We start from the raw sequence: 7383 nt of genomic DNA on the forward strand, positions 1-7383 counted from the left end.
ACGTAACCGAGGAGTGTGCCTCTTAGCAACCCACTATGTTGTTCACGCTAGTTACCCTAGGGAAAACGCCCTTACGTAACCGAGGAGTGTGCCTCTAAACAACCATAGTGAAACCCAGATAATTAGTTCACCCCCGTCCTTACGGCCCGGTGTGAGGTTTCCCACCTAATAGCGCTATCAACTAATTACCCCATTGCCCTCCAGGCAATTCGATGATAGATCCCATGTTCAATAACCAAAACCGATTAAGTTGTTTACCCAAAGTTTCCCTTCCAAATGTTTACCAGTTGTCCCAAACCACCGGGACGCATGCTTGAGAAATGCATTGAACTCACCTGGGATTGTTCGTTATGATACACAATAGTTCAATTAAGCTACAAAGTGATCAACCACGTCCTAGCATGTTTATCATACAAGTCAGGTTTGTATTCAAGTATTGCATGTACGTTCTACACGTATCGTAACAAATTGTGTACAAGCATTGATCATCATGTTCACGTATAAGCATAACAGCTCAACAGTAGCTTCACAAAAACAAAGTCCAAATATGCGGCCCAATCAGATGGGCTCGTAACAGTGTGCAGGCCCAATGACAAAGTGTACGTGTAAATGGTCTCGAGTCGAGACTAAGCTCTCGAGTCGAGACTGGGCGGTCTCGGGTTGTCCTGGTTTCACAGTCTCGAGTCGCAACAGGGTGTTCTCGAGTCATTATGTTCCAGTCGAGATCACACGGCCTCGAGTCGCAACCGGACCCGCAACCGTGGTCGCGGTTTGTGCTGTTTTGTGTCGGTGTGTTGGTCTCGAGTCGAGACAGTGAGTTCTCGACTCGCAATCCCTGTTGTAACTGATTTCCTTAATTGCAGTTTATGATTCCCGTAATAGTTGCAAACAGATTTGGCAGTTTCACAATCGAATCAAATCACAATTATTTCAACATTCAACATTCATATCATCATCATCAAGAACAGTAATTCAATATCAACATAATATGCAATCGGATCATTTGATTAACAACTATACGGCTCTAAATCAATGACATGTAACCCAAATCATGGCAACATACGTTTAACATAAACATGTCCGATTTAACAAGCATTTGGTTCAACATCATCTTAACAAGAATCCGAACAACATTTTGCAAGATATCCGATTATCATGTAAACATCTCTACTCATGAATTCTAACACATAATCATATACAATCAAATCATCATTTACGAATAATCAAGCACTAACCGATTGATAGAAGGTGATCCGATTCGGGAAAAGGTCTTCGAGGGAAAAGAAAGTGATGGCCACCGGCTTAGAGAGAGAAGAGCACTAGAGTTTGTGTGTGTTGTGTTGTTGTAACCAAAAGAGAAAACAACCCTAAGGGTGTTTGCTTATATGCGCACAAGAGGGAAAGAGGGAATGGGCCGAACCCCACTTGGGTTGCCCCTTGGTTCCGGTTACAAGGATTACGGCCCAAATGGCCTTGTGTGATTGATCCATGTTGTGCGGTTTTAGTTCGAGTAACATACATACAAGCCTTTAATTCGTAACATACAATAGAAACACATATCACGTAAACATGCATTCATTCAATTAAAGTAGCTCACGTAAGCACGTAGCGTTACAGAAAGTAGGTTCAAATTACGAGTTGTCACAGTATTGGTCTGAGTCAGCAAGGATACTGTCCCGCAAGGCCGGTATAAAGTTTTAATAGTAGTTTATTTATTAGGTATTCAAGTCGTTCTTACTTCCCCCATTTGATGCTATTTGCCTCAAAGGAAGTCCTAATAAGTTTGAATCAAGTCCTCGTAGGATCTATACACTGAACGAGGCAAGAACTTTACCCATACCACCCTTCTAACCCGCTTCTAGGCAGTTAACGCGCTTTGTGTAGACCGTAAAGAAACGAATGAGTGAATCAACAAAACATGAAGAGATGATAGAATAAAGTTCACTTTCAATATAAAAAACTAGTTATTAAAGTCATTAATACATAACTAATGAAAAAGTAAACCAAAGCTTGGAAATCAAAAGTAATACATAAATGAATTGTCTTCACCAAGTGATGTAAGAATAGCCAATCATGGCCTTTGGTAGAAAAAAACTCTTACGATCAATCTTGGATCCCTAGACTACTACACACTCTAAAGATGGAAGATGGATGAATGTGGTATTGTGGTGGTAAAGTGGTGGCAGGCGTGAGAGAAGTGGTTTGCCAAGGGATGGATTGCAATTGAACCAAGCACCCCCATTTATAGCTGGAAACAGAAGCTTTGCATTGCCCTGTGCCTGGTGGGCACGGCCCCGTGCCTTCCTTATTCTCTGTCTTCATTTAATGAACTGTCTGTCCGGATGCTTGCACGACCCCGCGGCCATTTTACTTGATGTACTATCCAAGATTCGCAAATCTGGGAGTTGACCATGTATCGTGTCTATGGGACACGACCCCATGTCTCTTGTCTGCTTATGTTTGTCTTTTTCTTGCTGGAATCTTGATTAGGGCACAACCCCAAGACTTGGTGGCACGACCCTGTGCTTAGCTTCTGATTTTTCTTTTTAGTCTTTGGGTGAAGCTCGGAGGGTTGGTATGATGTATGAACTTCCCTTCTTTTGTATTAATACTGGTTTTTGTCGTTAATTTGTTCCTTTTGTACAATTAAGCTCTTTTACTCCTAAAAATCAAAAGTATACAAAGAAACACACTTTTTTCCAATATTAGTACTAAAAGGGGTGATTTTATACCTTATTTGATATAATTTATATGTTGCATTTGGTGCATGTCACCTTAGAATTTACCAAAAGAAGTTGGCTGCACATCTCGCGAATTCGATTGAGGACATATTGGTCCCATTGAGAAACTAGGACTCCGATCACCTTTATCCAAGCCATTCGTTCAAATAGTGGTGGGATCCCCTCCCAAACGTAGAGCCTTGAGAACCAGTTTGCCCATTCCTCGACTCTGGCTCTCAAGAAATGATCAGCTTCCTCTGTATGAATAAACATAATTAGCACTTTTAAACCACCCAAATATCTTATCTCTTGTCCGGACTCCACCATACTCGCAAGGTGATGTTTCACATTATTTAGGATGTCAATATCTTTCGCTTCCCCAACAAGGGATTAGAACTCTTAGTTTTTCTTAGCCTCTGTGTTTAGTAGAGGTAACTCAATTGTAATAACCGGATTCTCACTAATATGTGGGGTTACAACATTTTGTAGGATCGACTATCAATGTTGCTGGGTTTGTCTGCACCAGTCACCTTAGTAGCCGGTTGCTCTGTTTCCACAACCTTTAGCGTGGAAAAAACCCAAACCCTCTCCCTTGATTTTAGCGCCTCTATCTTGGGACCATGCCTATTAAACATATCAAGGTTAACACCGATCACAGCACCATCGATTGTCACCTCTTTCAGTCTCTTGATCCAACGGTTCACATCCTAGATAATCGACAATTTGATGAATCCGAATTTGTTCCCGGCCCCATCACGTTTCCATAGGATGAAAACATCTTCAAGGTTGTCTAGATGATTTAAAGCCTTCCACAATCTCTCACGATTACAACTATCTGGTAGATGATTGAGAGCCTTTGACAATCTCATCACGTTTCCGTGGGACGAAAACGTCTTCAAGGTTGTCTAGATGATTGAAAGCCTTCCACAATCTCTCATGATTACAATTATCAGGTAGGTAGATTGGAAACGAAGAAAGTTTTAGCGTTGGAAGTTATAATCCCTTTCACATCCTTATGTCCGAGGGTTGTTTAGTAAACACTTATTAGTTAGTTTGTATTGTAATTAAGTTAGTAAATAAGCGCAAGGAGTAGAAGTGATCAAATGGAAGTTTATAACCTACAATCTAAAGGATACGACATCTCCAGAAGAGACGTGTCGTTCCAATATGGCGGCAAACATCAGGTTCTTCAAGAGACACATCGATTGAAGAAGAGACACGTCCATTCGAGGCGCAACCTTTCAATTAGTATAAATAGGGTTTCAGTTCATTCATTGTAATCATTCAGAATCACATGTGCAAAACATTCCATTTATATTCAAGTTCGATTCATGTTCTAAAGATCAAAGATCATTTGGGGCCAACAATCTGTGACACCCTTAATTACCACATGCGGAGTACTATCGTGTGGCGTGTGACTGACCAGGATCAATCCACCAATCATATTGAACCATATAATAATAAAACATTTTTTATCACAGCCAATATGATTAGTAACTAAAGTCCACAATTCATAATCTAAAAGCAATAATAAAAGTTAACAATGGAAGCATAAATTTAACAGCTAAAAACATCAGTTTCAAGTCCATAATTATTGAAGGAACCCACTAGGGTTAAAGCAAACACTACACCCCCTCGCTGCAAGCTCCTGATCCATTACTGAGTACCTACAAAGCATGCAGTAGGGTGTCAACATAAAGTTGGCGAGTTAACGGGTCATCCCGTTTTAGTTCCAAATACGTAAGTTGTTCAATCGTTTATTTATAATCATGTTATGGGGAGATACCCCATCTGTAAGCTTACTAAACTGCATGATACCAAATACTGGTGACTGTCAAGTTGTTGTGCCCCAATTCAATGTCTATCATCATTGACCAAGTAGTAAGGCATAATAGTTCACGCCCGATCCCCTCGGTCACGATGTGAGGTTTGTCAAACCTAATAGCGCTATCAACTAATATCCCATTCGCCCCTGGCGATTAATTTGTATATTAAGTGGGGACTTAATGATAGAGTTTCGTTTAGTTTGCTTGTCATGATTTATAAATAGTATTCGATCGTATTCCCCCTGGGAATAGTAGTTTAAAAAGTATCCTTCCCTAGGATAGCAATTCAACCGTTTGTCCCCCCGGGACGCATGCTTTTAGTGTGTGTAAACTCACCTTGGTTTGCTCGGCAGATAGTTTACTTGTTTTAATAGTTGGTCAACCACGTCCTATTACGGTTACCAATACTAGTAAGGTTTTTGTTATGCAACTAGTTCAAGCATTTGTACACAGAACTAACAAGTAGCACACAAGTATCACGTTTCACATACATACACATTCTTACACCTACAGATTCATAAATCAAGCCCAACCGATGAACAATAGAGATATGACATATCAGTATGCGGTCCAATAAGTCTTATGGCCCAATAAAGGAGTCTGCGGCCTTATTATAGTGTGCGGTCCTCATATTACATGGTCAGTGTATGTGTGTGTGCGGCCCAATAAAAGATCAGTCTGTTAACAGAGTGTGCGGCCCACTATTAGAGAGCCCACATAGAGTGTGCGGCCCACACTCTAGTGTGCGGCCTGTCCAAGGTGTGCGGTCATGCAACAGGCTTTTGTACTTTGTGCATCAAACACTTGTACCTAGAAGTGTGCGGTGTCAAGAGTGTACGGGTATGCTTGATCTGGGTGTACCAGACGCATCACAAGTGGTTCTCTATAGAATATGCGGTACACGTGGCACACCTTATGTGCGGTGTGCTATATTAGATGGTACTGCGTGCTTGTTAAGGTGTATATTCTAAGAGTGTGCGGTATGGTTTTAAATAACAGGAATTATTCAGATTTATCAAATCAAATGGATCTAAGGCCTTTGGAAATGTCGGAATGACGTGGTATTTAACCGAAGGAAAATGACTGTAGCAAACCTTATAGAGGAAATCAGGCTTCTTGGATTTTTATGGATGCGCAGCAGGTGCAAAATTCAGGATCTTAGGTGGGATTGCTGGGTGGACTTTGATTTGTCAACTCTGGGGATTTAAATTGTATTTTGGTTTGCTGTAATGTTTGGTTGGTTAACTAACTGTTATCCAGCCTTGCTTTTTTTTCCTATGGTGATTAATAAAGGATTTTGTTGGCCTTTAAAAAAATGGATCTAAGGCACAGATTAAAACGTCATTCCTATTATAACATCATCAGACAATCATCATTACAATTATTGAACAATTTCTCAGAACAGTTTCATTTTTCTTTTTTGTCAATAATCATTCAATCGAACTTTTCATTCCCTAACATCACGTGTCTAATAATTTCCAAGGGTAGATCTAAACAGAGGCCAATCATTAACCCAGTAAAAGCACACAAACTCATCTTTTTACACATTAAGAATGGATGCCCTAATATCTAGAAGTCACTGTTTTATCAACACAGTAAATTCTTCAAACATCATAGTACACCTTATGCATTCTAATTATACATCCTTATCATGAACATCAAAATCACCAATCATCTGTCATTCATCCCTACAAGCTCTACATTTCGAATTATTCATACCACACATGAATCATCAAGTTCATCAAAACATTCATCATTCAAATCATACATATCATCACGTATGGAAGTAGTACACTAACCGGTTAAGATCGAAAGTAGAAGATGTGTAGGATGAAAGAAGAAATGTAGCTCGCGGATGATAATCACCGGCTGCCGTCGAGGGATAATGATGTTGCCGTCGAATCCACAGAAGAGGGAGAGCATTTGGTGTATTGTTAGGGTTTTTAGAGAGAGGGAGAATGAATGTTTTAGGGATTGCTGCCAACATTCCTTCATGTCGGCTGAAGTGGGGTTTTATACAAGTCCAAGGATTCTGCACACATAAAGTGTGCGCCCCTTTTCAAGTGTGCGGGCTCCCTTAGGGTTAGATGTGGGTAGTGGGCTTGCGACCTGGGCCAGATTTTGTGTGTGCGGTCCATCTGTCAAGCAAGAAGGGGTGTGCGACTGGTAGACGGTGTGCGGTCGGTTAGGACTTACCCGTCACACATCAATTTGAGTGTACGGTCATTTCCTTATTTTAGTTAATGTGTGTGTATGTATATATATATATACCAGAACACTCACATTCAAACACGTACATATATGTTTAAGTAACAGTTATAATAAAATTTTTGTTTATTATATCCACATAATTAACTTCACAAAATTACAACACAAAATGAAACGTCCAGAAAAACCCGAAGTGTCACACAATTGGTATTAGAGCATCAGGCTCTAGGCATTGGGAATCACAAGGCAACGAATCGAAGGAAGTCATTCGTGATCAGGTTTCATCAATTTTATGATTCATTCCCGAGTTCGCAATTTTTCGGTTCAGGAGTCGAACCAGGTTTTGTTCGAAATCTAGGGTTTTGATTTCGGGGTTATAATGTGAATTAGATAGTCAGGAATTCAGTTATTACGCTTTGTGGTTATACGCGGGTTAAAGAATTATTAGGTTTATTGAATTCAAAGGAATTGGATTCTACGGTTACAGTGGTTCGTATTGGTGGTCAGGAAATTTTAGAAACAAGAAAGTAAGGGTTGTAAGAATTCGAAGTTACCAATCAGATTTGGGTTTGTGAGTGTATCAAACCGAGTACAGGAGCACGGAACAGGGTTGTTTTGTATTGTTTCGT

General features: G+C 40.2%; 1 long non-coding RNA gene across 1 annotated transcript; it reads right to left on the bottom strand.

The window, feature by feature from the left end:
• Positions 1-4253: 4253 nt before the first annotated feature.
• Positions 4254-6552, bottom strand: LOC110871367. Its single transcript, XR_002553681.2, has 2 exons — positions 6346-6552; positions 4254-4387 (listed from the first exon to the last, which is right to left on the bottom strand). It is a non-coding gene; the product is annotated as an uncharacterized LOC110871367 (long non-coding RNA).
• Between the last annotated feature and the right edge of the window lie 831 nt (positions 6553-7383).

The sequence above is a fragment of the Helianthus annuus genome, chromosome 8 (assembly GCF_002127325.2).
Source record: "Helianthus annuus cultivar XRQ/B chromosome 8, HanXRQr2.0-SUNRISE, whole genome shotgun sequence".
Lineage (NCBI taxonomy): Eukaryota > Viridiplantae > Streptophyta > Magnoliopsida > Asterales > Asteraceae > Helianthus > Helianthus annuus.